Raw genomic sequence first — 13,384 nt, forward strand, 5'->3', positions numbered from 1 at the left:
AGCAGGATCAGAATACTTTCTCCCCCACAGTCAAATGCAGCCACTTGTAACTTAGAATCAGGAACATCCCTTGTAAATTACAGTGCTTGGCAGCTTAAAATCTGACTGCATTACTTTGCTTTTGACTTGGTTCAATGGTTTAAATACCATAGGAACACTTCTCTCCAGATCCTGGATTATTGAAAATTAAGTACACGTCTGGGGTTTTTTAAAATCTTTTTTGTGGTGTCAAATAGTATGGTAGAAAGCAGCAAAACACTTAATCCAGTTGTCATCTTGGCAGGTGCAGGGAGAGGAACTTTTCTCGTGTATTTTCTGTGGGTTTGATGCTGTCTGGGCTCTGTGATGTCGTGTTGAAACCAGCACTGGATCTAACAGGGCCATTCACAACAATGGGACAAGGCTGTAAAATCTCTTACAGACTTCTTTTTTCTTCAAAAGGTACCTTTGAAGAGGAAGCAATGAATAATGTATGTTTTATATAGGGAAGGTCCCGGCTAATAAAATGACAAGGTAAATGACGCTGATATCCAAACCTCCAAACTTTTCTTGCCTCTGTAGGACTGCAGAGAGGCAGCGGGCAGCCTGTCAGAGCACAGCCAGAGGAGCCTGTGCCTGTCTGAGCGCTGCTGCGGGAGGAGCGGGCACAGAGCCCGAAGGCGCTCGGTTTGCCCGTGGGTGCAGAATCCCCCGGTGATGCCGGGCACGGCAGGACCGTGCCGGCCGCTGTCGCGTCGGGCTGCCCTGCCTCGGACAGCTGTCACGCTGCCACCCCTCTGATTGGCTGCTCCCAGCGACTGATTACAAATGCTGATGCCGCTTCTGTGATCCTTTCCACTCGGAGGAGAAATCTCTTATCCCCACCCCCAAGCCCACCTCTAGGATGTAAGTAATGGTGAGAGGATGAGGATGAAAACAGTGCGCTGTGAGTGACTGGAAATCCAGCAGCCCGGTTTAGCTGCAGTGTTATGTAGGAGTCGTCTCCAGACTTCCTACCTTTGGTTTTTCGGCACAAACTGCTTGCAGGTTTTCGAAGGCTGTGAAAGGACTTACCGTTTGTGTGTTTGTGCTTGCTGTGCATCAGCATATTACCTTGCTTTTCCCCTGGACAGCTGTGTTCAGAGCTTCATGTGGGAATCTTTCTACTGAAGAGAGATAAAAAGGATCCTTAATCTGATTCTCTTTGGATCTTTCTATTTTTATGGTAAGTGCCAGCATATATTGGCTGAGCGTAGCTTTGCTGCAGTGCTCGTGCTCTCTCCCTCTCCCTCCCCCTTCCCCATCTGTTTTTCTCCCCCGGTAGTCTTAGATAAGTCTCGTGACCTTCACTTAATATCTAGTCATAATTTTCAGCATCTTCATAGCAGATGCTGGCTAAGTAAAATGCAAGTTTTCTCTTTATTTTGCTCTTCCCCTCCTCTGACCCGCAGCTCTGAAGTATTGACTGCAAGCTGAGTACTGCCTCTTTGTCCTTGAACCGGGAGGCTTGAGCATTGCTCCCGATTGCCTGTGGCAGCAGTGGGAAACACTTCTGGGGAGCTGGAATATAGATTGGGTAAAGGTGACGGCCTTGCTTCTCTGGGTCTGTACCCTTGCACTGAGGGCACACATGTCCCCTGCTTGAGCAGCCACCTAGAAAACTCTGAAGCCCCTGAGTACTGCCTCTTTGTCCTTGAACCGGGAGGCTTGAGCATTGCTCCCGATTGCCTGTGGCAGCAGTGGGAAACACTTCTGGGGAGCTGGAATATAGATTGGGTAAAGGTGACGGCCTTGCTTCTCTGGGTCTGTACCCTTGCACTGAGGGCACACATGTCCCCTGCTTGAGCAGCCACCTAGAAAACTCTGAAGCCCCTCGGTGCTCAGGTGTGAGCATACGTGTGGTTTGAGCCCGTATTTGCTCTCCTTGGCATGGGACAGATGGGCTCTTTCAGCATTTTCTACATAAGCCTATGTCATCAGGTGTTTTTAAGTTGGACCTCTTGCATCTTTCAAGTGCAGACTAGCTGGGACAAGAAGTTGCAGAATAGGCAACCTAATAACCCTCATCTCTATCTAGTCCTTACTGTTGCAAATTCTTAGCTTTTTGAAGCGCTTTTACATCTCTGCAGTAGAAAAAAAACCTGCTTTTAGATGCCTGAAAATCTGTTCTGGCTTAATTTGTGCTCTACGCTATTTTAACAGCTCTGATTTTATAAATAGGAAAGGTTGTTATTTAGACCACAGTAAACTGTGCCCTTAGTTTTAGTTAGGTTTGTTTGTTTTTTGTGGGTGTTTTTTTTTGGTTTTTTTTGGTTTTTTTTTAGTTTGTTGCATGGGATTTAAAGTAAAGCAAATATATAGTTTCTGGTGGATAGATGTTTTCATTTGTTTTTGGTATGAGAGAACTACAAAAGTATTTATTTTAACTTAAATGTGTTTCATGCTGTGGATTCATTATGTGGATTGACTATGCATAGCCCTTACAGACTGCAGGAGTAATAAAGACTCTGCTGCCTCTTCAAAGGTCCACTGAAGGCATAGATACAGCCATGGCTCAAACTTGTCACAGGGTGGTCTGACTCCAAGCAGAGCAAAGAGGAGATATATTCTTATACCTTTGTTTTACTGAGGTAGGATAAGAATAAAGCTTTTATTCTGTCTCTGCATTGCCTTTTCTGGGTTTAACAAGAGATATGCTGGTGTCTTGGTTTAATGTAGCTTACGTTGTGACTTAATAAAACAATTTATCCTGTATTTCAGAGAGTTTTGCTTCACATGAGATGATCAGTTGAATAGAGTTTGTGTACCTCCTTTTCCCCCTTAATGAGTAAAAACTTAAGAACACTGCTGTTATTTTCAATAGCCTTAATTTCTTTTCCATACTTGTGTGTAATGTCCTGTTGTATTGATAAGCATGTATGAGTGTGGTGGGGGAGGGGGAACCCCAGGTTAGACAAGAGGCACTGGGAGGAGGAGGAGGCTTACCCAGATCTGCAGGTAGAGGACTTCATGGTGCAGTGAGGTACCTGCTGCATTGCCCTCAGAACAAGCAGCAATGGCCAGCATGTAGCCCAGATCTCAGTGCTCTGAGTCATCCCCCCATCAGGTCTTGTGTTTTGGCATCATGAAGAACCCACAGGTGCAGTTGATCCTGAGCCTGGTTTCCCTTCTCACTGATGCTGCAAATCTCCTACTCTGGTAGGGAACAGGTCAATTTTGGAAATTGTGAAGCTCAAGGAACTGCCTGAAAGCGTTTCCCTCTAGAGCAGCCTTCCCCACTGTCTCCTGCAGAAAAGCTTTGGCACTATGACTGGTCTATGTGTTACTTAACTCTTTTACATCGGTAATGAAGGTGCCTGAGTTTGTTCTCTTCCAGTTTCAGAGAGTGCTGACACTGTGACAGCAGCAAAGAAACTTTTTGCTGTGGAAGATATGCAGGGCTCCTGGTAACACACACAGAGCAGCAGTCCTGAGCCCCTGCACAACCTGCAGGTTGTGATAGTGCCTTGGAGGAATTAGGCTTAGGCTTTTCTTGATTAAATGTGAATATGAACTTTGTGCATGCATCTGAACTTGGAGTTTTTTACCATTTTCTCCATATAAAATTATTGCAAACATAAAAAACAAGCAGTTTTGCAAAATGCATGCGCCACTTAAAATATCCTGAATACCTCACAGTTAATTACAGAACTGCATGCTATTGTTTTAAAATATTATTGTAAATTCAGATATTCTTATGCCCTAAAATGTAGATATGTTCCTACCCAACAATTTATCAGAAGTGTTGTTGTCACTCAAAAATTACTAATGTTTAAATAAAATAATCTTGTAAAAGCTAATTTTAAACATAAGTGCATAATCATATCTGTCTTTTCCCATAAAAATTTAAAAGCCAAAGTGCATACTGTAATGTGCTTTTGCAATAACCTTGGGGCAAAAGGAAGAGAGGAAAATGACCCTGAAGTATTTTCTCCAGTTTAAACTATATGAGCTTGCAATGGGATGTTTGCATTTGGAACCTAACATCTGCGTACTGCAACAGAGAAGTCTGTGCATCTAAAATCCTTGCCAGCACATCTTGTTGCAGGCTAAAGGCTTGAAAAATAAAGATGCAATCCTCCGTAACAGTCTAGAGAGCTATAGAGAAGAGCGAAATCCCCCAAATTACATGAAATTCAAGTAGGTAGATGTGCTGTGCATTTCTTGGGAATTCTGTGAATGCTCTGATAGGGGATGCATGCATAGTACTTCCTTGTTTCACAGCATGGTGTCATGTTAATTCCTTTGCAGGGTGGCTGAAGACTGCATAGAAAACAACTGCAGGGAAAGAAAAAAAAAAAAGCTCTGCTCCTTAGCCAGCCAAAATCACCCAATGGTCTGATGAAGTCATTGCATTTTTTTTTCTTGTACATGATCAATGTGCATTCTTCATCCACTTGTCTATAGAAGCAAGTTTTTTAAAGCTTTTTACTCCACAAATATTCAAAAAATATACATTTATGTTTGGAATATAAATTGGCATGTTTTTACAGAAAGCTCGCTCATTTATCCATACTGCTTCAGTAATTTTATGCTTTCCATCTGCTCATATCCTTTCTGACAAAACTTATGCATACAGCTATTGATTATCACTGGCTGAAGAACTCAGGCAGTGAATTAGCCATGCTCCAACTTCCCTCTCTGCCCCAGACTGGAGAGCAATACTGAGATATGCATGTTGCAGAGCTGAAGTCATCAGTCCTAGGCAGTGCTCTGGCTGGTGATTTTTTCATGCTGTATCAGTTGTGCTTTTACCTGGCTGTTTCTTCATCCATCCTGCCCCACTAATGACCCCATATAAATAATCAAAAGCCAACTGCACCTTCTAGGCTTTCTCCCTTATTCATAGAGCTAACTTTAAAGGTGTTCCTGGACATATTATCCCACTTAGTCTGCAGATTTTGTCCAGGATGATTTCAAGGACTTTGTAACTCTAATGTTGCAGGATTTACAGACCTGTTTTTCCAGCTTTAACAGTTGAGGTCTCTTCAGTGCAGTTGCTACTTTTGCAGTTTATGGGTGTCTGGAAATGCTGTGTGTGAGCACTGTAGTGCATAATCTGTCAGAAGTTCGGTGCTTTGGGGAAGTGCTAGGTGTGTGTGTGCTATGTGCTGGCTCCATGTCAGTGGGGAAGGATTAGCTTTCAGACATTGTTATGTGTGTCCTGTGTCTCCTGTGCACACCCTGCCTTCTTATATGTGCTTGCATCCTGTGCCTGTCATATCTCAGGAGGGGATTGCATTTTCTGCTTTTGTACAAGTGCATAGTTCTTTGTGTAGATCTGTCTGGTTCTTCATGGAGAGCATGGTCTTTCACTTCATGTCGTGCAGGTTTGTTCTTCCGTAACTTCTGCACAGGAAACACTGGACAATCAAGTGAGAGGTGTTCTGTGTGTTACAGAACTTTCTCCTGCATAGCAAAAGTCACAATTATGCTATTCCAGTCTCAATGTGGTAACAATGGAGCAGCACTAGGCCTGTTTGACTTAACCAAATTAGCTGTTTGCATCCTGGCAATGTGAGATTGGTTTACAATAGAGAACTTCTCATTGTGTAATATAAGGACAAATAACAGTTTTGTTAGGAGTTATGGGTTAGTTCTTCAGTATTCTAGTAGAAGGGGTCTTAGCACTGGAGCAGGCAATGCAAGTGTTTTAATCTTTATGAAAAACACTCTAAGCAGGATGAATATCACTTAAGCTGCAATTAGATCCCCAAATAAGGGAGCTAATGGTGTGCAGCTCTCTGCACATGCAGGGATTTTACTCTAGGAGAGCACAAATCTGAGAGAATGTTTTCAGAAAAGCCTCATATTTCTAAGAGCTGTATGTAGATACTAATAATGCTGCAAGAGTAATCCTTCAAAACAGTTTCCTTTTATGACCTCAGAAGGAGTTACAGCAGTCTGGCCTCCAAATTCAGCTCTGAGAGAAGACCTAGTTCCCACCAAATGGTGAACTTTGAACATAAATCCAGAGATTTCCAGACTCAGCATTTGCAATCTGATTGTCCAAAGGAAGGCTTGCTGTCCATGAACTCTGGACAACTTGGTCCCTCAAAAGCCCATGCTAGCATAGATAAATATATTTTGAAAGAAATAGAGATTGAATCTTCTGAATGCATTCTCTGGACATAAGTGAGTTCTAAGATTCCAGGATTATGTAGGTATTGATGATGGTCATAGGAGATGAGTTTCTTAGGCTCTCTATAGAGGTAGAATACCAAAAATTTGCACTTCCAGAGGGTGGTTGGAAATATGCCTAAAAAGGATGTCCTAATCTTCCTTAGAAAATTATTGCTGTTTAATATGAAGCTAGGAGGAGTAGGCTTCTGTATAATTTATCTAGTGGGTTTATGTCACTGGTGCTGGGAGATTATTAAAATAGTGCCTGCATCAAAACAGCTTTTCTACCTTCATCCATTTGGTCTTGTTGCAACCCTCTGCAGTATTGACATTAATTTCCTATTTTATATAGAGCTTACAGCCTTCAAATATAGAAAAAAATTTCTGCCTTCCTTCATTTTTGGATGAGGAAGTTAATTAACAAAATCACTTGAGAAGAGAAAGACAGAAACTCCTCTGAGCCAGTTTGCTGTATGGAAAAGCTGGTGATTGGCTGGTTTGGTGATTAGCTGTTTTGGATCGGCAGGAGATATATTCCCATTCCAGATCATTTTCTTTGAAGAAACTGGTTTTCATTAAGATTAAGCATAATACTTTATACATTATGTATTAGACCACCAGAGACTTTTTCTAAGTGGGTTGATAGTTCTTGGGAAACCACTCCCTGCAAAATGCCAGTTAAAATCCAGAGCTTTGTGAAGTCCATTGGTATTTTTCTATGTATCCTGGTAGGCCTACAACTTCTCTACATCTTGTTCATCTATCCCCAGCCTCAGTTCAATTCTTTTCTTATTTGGGCTCTGTGACACTCTCTCTCTGTTTTCCCTTGGTATGTACTTTTTTGCCTTTTTACATATTGAGTTGCCTTCACATTTTTCTTAGTTTTGGTTTTCTTTTGTATTGAGGGCTGGGGACGGTTATAACCATGCTAGTTGCCATCCTGTGCTGAGTTTCCTCTAGGCACAACACTGCTCTGATTCAGTGCCTAGGGAAATGCAAATATTGTTCTTTCAGTGTAAGACCTTGGTCTGCAGTCCCAATATATTGTGAAGCATGCATAGAAAAATGGAGAACAAAAGGCAACGACAAACAGGTTTGGCAGGACAAAAGGGCTGGAACTTAGGAGTCAAGTAAAATGTCAGCCTTCTTAACATGAATATTCTTTTCCTTCATCTAGCAGGAAAATAATATGTTTTGTAGCTGTGGAATCTGAGATCAAAGAACCATAGCAAACAAGAATTAAGCAGGTGATACTGGTCTGAGTTATTTCAACCTCTCTGCAGTTTCATGCAGACATGGCTGCTTTGGTTTATGTTTAGTATTTTGAGGCTATTGCCAAAATTCTTTATTTTAGATGAGGGGGAGTAAATTAATTAAGTTGAATGCTCCTCTACCCTCAGGGAAAGGAAAAATATTACTTCTTCTAATTTCTTGTTGTCCTTTGTTCCCAGAGAAATATCTGCAGCATTTGATTTTCTAGCCTATGTCATTTAAATGAACTTTTCCAGACTGGTGAAAATTCCTGATCTCATTTAAATTAATACAGGATATTTAAGTTTCTACACACAGACTTTTGGTTTGAGGGATGCTGTGTGCTGCTAATAGTTGTTCTATTCTCTGCCTGTTTATGAGAACCACCAGATGAGCCTAGGCATAAGAAGTCCTTTCCAACTGGTCCCACTGAAATGGCTGTTGAGCCATAGGCAGACTTTCCCTATTTTCCTTTGTAGGATTTGTGATTTGGATTTCAGAAATGTCTTGGCAAAAGATTGGATAGCCTTCTATTTGAGCATGCTTCATGAAGTTTACTTAGTTTATATTTCTAATAATAATAGACTGCATTATTCTGATTAATATCTTATGGTACAATTCTGATGATGCAAACAAGTTTCTAGCAGTACTCAGTGTCCCATGATGAAGTTGTTACTGCAACTTCTCATTGCACTGTTGTCACCTGGAACAGTTCTGCAAAAAATATATGCATTCTTATGTAAGAAAATACTATTTTATTTTCCTTTTTTACCTAAAAACTAACATGACTCAATTGTTTTGTGATTACTATATTATGTTAGTATATACCACAACTTTTGTGACAAAATTTAGGTTTAAATTATCCAGTTGCTTCCTGTAAAGCTCAGTGAGATCAGCATTCAGGTAACCCTTTTCCTGCAGTTTTAATTCTGCCTTTTATATTTCTACTTCTATGTCTGATCTTATTTCTTACAATTCTGCACTTTGTGCTTCTGCTTCTTGCTGGACCTCCTGTCCTTTGACCCTCTTCCAAGATCTGCTCTGTTCTCCCTCCAGCCTTTCTCTCTCTGCTCCATCTGTTCTTTACCTACTCCTCCAGACTGTGTCCAAGTGTCCCACTCACATACTGGTGTTTGTTTTTTGCTTGAAATTTTGAGCCTTAATGAAAATATGAACCCAGACCACTGAATTGTGGTACTTCAGCAGCATTTGTTGTGCAGGTCACCATTTTTTGCAACAACAACCAAAACTTTCTATGAATTGTTTGTTAAACAATGCAGTGGGTGTTACAGGTGACATTACAATGCAGAAGTGGGGGCTCAGATTTCAATATTATTAAACCATTTCCTTACCTTAAGGTACACTGCTTGAACTGAAATTTAATATACGTTGCAGTGAGGAGGCATAATAGGTCTGTGCTTGTCCTGAATCTCCTTGGGTGAGGTTGTTTGCTAAAGGGTATCACCTCTGCTTCTAAGGTGAGAAGGGAGATAGTTCAGGACATGTACTTCCTTTCAGTTCCAAGAGGGACAAGGGAAGAAAGAAGAGAGATGGATGTGGCACATATCCACTGGGGTTTGGGGTGGGTTTTTGTTTTTTGTTTGTTTGTTGGTGTTTCATTTTCTTTTGACATTTTGCTTTCACGCTCAGGTTGTGATGAAAGAAACTGCAAATTTGGGAATTTCTGTGTGCTTTCAGTTATCATGCTATTCAGATAGCATGGCAATTATTGCACAGGAGGCTGTTCATTGTCAAAAATTTAATTGTCTCACTCAAAATCACACAGAAATGTATGTCTTGGTCCAACCCAGGACTCTTGAAACCTGTGCCACTACCAGCCCATGCCAAGCTAGCCTGTTCTCCCAGAGTGACAATATAGGAGAAATGAAAATGTTAATACTAACAGATAATTCTAAATAAGCTACATTCAAATACACAAGGTAAAGAAAAACACTTTCGGTCTTCTAGTTTCTAAAACAAGTAAAGGACCTCGTAGAATTTTTTTAAAAATAAAAAGTTGTTTTTGGTTTTTTTTTAATAAGAGCTTTTTTAAAGATGAAATCATATTGTTACAGAGTGTGGAGAAATATTTGCCAAATAACTTTGATAACACTACAGATTGTCATTGCCTGTCTAAAAATTCCAGTTGTTTGTTTCCTGGGCATACCATGACACCTGGTTAGTTTTTGATGTGCTCTGATTGCAGTGCACTCCAGGCTAAGTAACTTGCAATTGTTGTGTTTCTCTTTCACTGTTGTCAAGCATATGTTGTGTTTGCTGAATGGAGTCCTGGGGAAAACGTGTTCTGAGGCCACGCTGTCAGCACTTACACTTTTTGAACTGCACTTGTAGAAACGTCTGTAAGCCTGTCAATCCATTTTAAACTTTGAGTATGGTTTTGTGAGTACTTCATTGAACTCTTGGATGCTAGTTTTATTTGCACTGCTAGTTTTATTTTACTGAATACCGTGGGAGGAGGTAACTTTGAGCATTTAAGAATTATTAAATGCCGAAATATTGGTTGCCTGTATTTATGCGATATCCTGGAGATTTTAGTCATATGTTGACATGAGTTATCTTGGTTTCTTTTTATTTTACTTGTGAAATATTTCATTCTATGATCCAAACCAGGCTCCAAACAAAAATTTCCTGATATTTGTATTTTTATTGCAATCACCACAACTTCTGCTAATGTCTAGATGGCAAACAATTATCCTTCATAGAAACTATGATGTAAGAAGATATTATTTCTGTTCTTAGTGTCATCTGTTCTTATTACTTCATACATAAGGAGCTGAGGTTTTTGATGTGAAAGAGAGAAATGCTCATTAGCTTAGGATCCTGAATATAAAACGTCAAGGGCATGATTTTTTTCATGTCTCTATCACATTATAGCATTTTATATAATCAAAATAAGGCTTCAGTGGACACTGACTGTAGCTACGAGCACCATAACTTTGGTGTTGTCTGCTGGATGCTTAGACATACCCCCTCTGAAGTCGCTTCCTTAGCAGCATAGAAAGCAGAGGAGGGTGTGCAGTTGAGTACCTCAAATTAAAACCCAAATTCTTTGGTCCTGAGACCAACCTTTGTCTTCATGCAGTTTCAATGTGTGTTTCTATGTGGCTTTTCCTGTGCACAGAGACTGGGCAGAGGCCAGGTGGAGCTGATGCTCATCACAGAAGTGTCCATCCTAAGTGCACACTGAGGATAAAAATTTCTGTGTGGTCTGAAATTAAAACTCATATCATGTTGCATAAACACAGAAGTGCTGAGTCTATTTCACAGACGCAGCCTTAATCCTGGCACCTCTTAGGCACTTGACACTGCAAACTCAACAGCCTTCTGATATAGTTGTTATATGTCAACACCTAAATATTTTAAAAGACTTCATAAAGTCCAGTATTTTCATTCTCTGATATTGAGAAAAATGTTGGCTGTATATGTAAGGTATCTGAGAGCTTCAATTTTTGTTTTCCTTGTCTTGAGCATGGTGAGGGGTCAGCTGGGTAGCCATGGTTGACATTCCAGGGCTGGTAGAACTGTCAGAAGAGGGAAGTACATCTTTTGCTACAAAACTCCCTGTTGATGGCATTTTAATGGAACTAAGTGTCCTCTACTGCCACAGACCTTTTTATCTTGACATTCCTCCTCCTTCATGATGTGATGTGACTGCTAGCTGTGAGATCCTGGGGGAGAAGGTCTCTACTCTTCTACCATTACAGTGATGCCCTTGAGCTGTAAGAGGGGGAAAAAATACACCACATCAATTGCTGACAGAAAAAAAATAATTAGGCAGCCTAAAACTTTAGGAAATCTTTTTTTTTTTACAGTAATAACTAGCTCTCAGGTAGGTATTCACAGAATCAATTAGGCTGGAAAAGACCTTGGAGATCATCAAGTCCAACCTGTGACCTACCACCACCTTGTCAATCAGATCATGGGGCTGAGTGCTACATCCAGTCTTTTCTTAAACACCTCCCACCAGCAATGGTGACTCCACTGCCTCTGTGGGCAGCCCATTCCAAGGCCCAACTCTTTCTGCCTTACTCTTTCTGTGAAGAACTTCTTCATAATGTCCATCCTAAATCTAATTTTCTCCCTCTGAATTGCCAACGAAGTTGCTTTTAAATTTGCCTGAGCAGATTTCCCAAGTCAGAAATGGCATTTTAAATCTTGAGGCATCTGTGTTTGTACATGCGTGGTTAGTGATTTTATAGCATATTCATTGATGTGCTTAATACTTTAAAGCTGCTTTTTAAAATGAAAAATTGATGTTGATTAACTATTATGTGAGCACTAATTTTATCTTTACAGTTTCAGTGTTATAAGTAAATCCAGTTAAATTGTGGAAGTGTTTCCATTCCTTCTCATTAACATAGTTTTAGAAAGGGACTTTACACAAGTAGTAAAATTGCAACTGATCAAGTCCAAAAAAATTTTTTTTTAAATATTCTGTACTGCTTTAAGTGTTGTGAATAAATCAGCTAATACTTTGCTCATGTGCCCTTGAAAATAGCCTGGGCACTGTCCTGTTCCAGAAGCTTTGCCAGCATCTGGCCAGTCAGCCAAGGTTATGGGAATGCAGATTTTTGAATCAACAATTGCCTACTAAATGCTGCTGGAGTGTTGTTGGCAGGAAGATGTCACAGCGTGGCATCCTACAGTGCCTGTGGCTTTGTGGTGGTTTGTCACCTGCATTTTGCTGTCCCAGGGCAAGAACAAGAATTCTATTTAGTGCATAATCCCAGGAAAGGGCCTGAACAGCTCTCTCCATTGGGGTCTAGTATACACCTTACTCTGGCTGCAGCTGAACGAAAATCATGAGCTAATTTTTCATGCTTTACAATAATTTCTTTAATTACTTTAGGGATTGAGATATATCAGGGGGAATATAGTGGCCTGAATATACTCTGAAGCCAAAACCAGAGAATTGCAGAACTTGGGAAACAGTGCTAAGGATGCTCCTCCAGTCATTGTTTATCACTTAGAAATGTAACTTGAATGCATCATTTAAATGTTTTTACATGTAATGACACTAGCAATTGTCAGCTAAAAATACTAATGCTCAGGAGGTGGAGAGGAGCCATTTGCATAAATAGAAGTATGCAGAGTAAGATGGTAGGTTTATTTACTCTATATAGCAGTTTTAAGGCATTAAGCATCTAATTCTGTGTCGAGGAAATTAGAGACTTATTGATTTCCTCGAAAGGATATACATAAAATGCTCATTTTCCCACACAGACCATTTCCTTTCAGCATAAGCAGGCATTTATTAGTTGATTTAGGACAAGCCAGGCTTGCAACCTTCAATAACTAAGCCAAGGGTCACCTTTGTGTTGAATTTCATGCTTTGTGAAAGACTTGAGAAATTTTTCCTTACTCTTCACATGAAAAGCCTGACACATCACTAATATTATACCCTGTTAACTGCTAGATGCTGAGCACTTTGGTGCAATGTTAATCCTCTGGGTCTAGTGCTGCCATTTTGCTGAGCAAGCTCAGACTGCAAGTGTGATAAAATAATTCAGAGACAGGTGCTTTCAAAAAATGGAGTCATGCAAGACACATTGCAGATCTTCTGTGTGTCAGTAGGAATTGATGTAATTGAAAAAGTGAGAGAGAATCCAGTGCTGCAGTTTGTTGGGAAATCAATTGCAAGTAAAAATGCATGCTTGTCATTTTCATTCTTGCAAAAGTATTGCCTGGCTGAGGCAGAAGCAGCTGCTAATCTGTAGTCAGTAAATTTCAACACCCCAGTAGTTGAAATTTACAGTATACAATGATACCTGTCTGGTTGATTTTAGAATAAATTAACAACCAAAAAAATTTTAAAATTCAAACCTAGCTTGGTGCAATATTTTTGATTGTAGTCACATCTTCCTTAATGGATGGGTATCAGTTTTTATAAAGCACAGCATATTATTTTGGAAGTTTTAGTAAATGATCTATACAATTAACAGTAACAGGGAGTGAGTGAGAGCAAATGAGC

The 13,384-nt window shown here is 40.2% G+C and overlaps 1 protein-coding gene across 1 annotated transcript in view; it reads left to right on the forward strand.

Moving 5' to 3' along the window:
* The first annotated feature begins 820 nt into the window (after window positions 1-820).
* The window catches only part of ANO4 (anoctamin 4), a 175,853-nt gene continuing 163,289 nt past the window's right edge, over window positions 821-13,384 (forward strand). The window contains exon 1 of the mRNA XM_031057554.1: window positions 821-1,204. The gene's annotated coding sequence lies outside the window, so the exon portion shown is untranslated. The remainder of the gene's footprint in view (window positions 1,205-13,384) is intronic.

This window comes from Geospiza fortis, unplaced genomic scaffold, assembly GCF_000277835.1.
Source record: "Geospiza fortis unplaced genomic scaffold, GeoFor_1.0 scaffold186, whole genome shotgun sequence".
Taxonomy (NCBI): Eukaryota; Metazoa; Chordata; class Aves; order Passeriformes; family Thraupidae; genus Geospiza; species Geospiza fortis.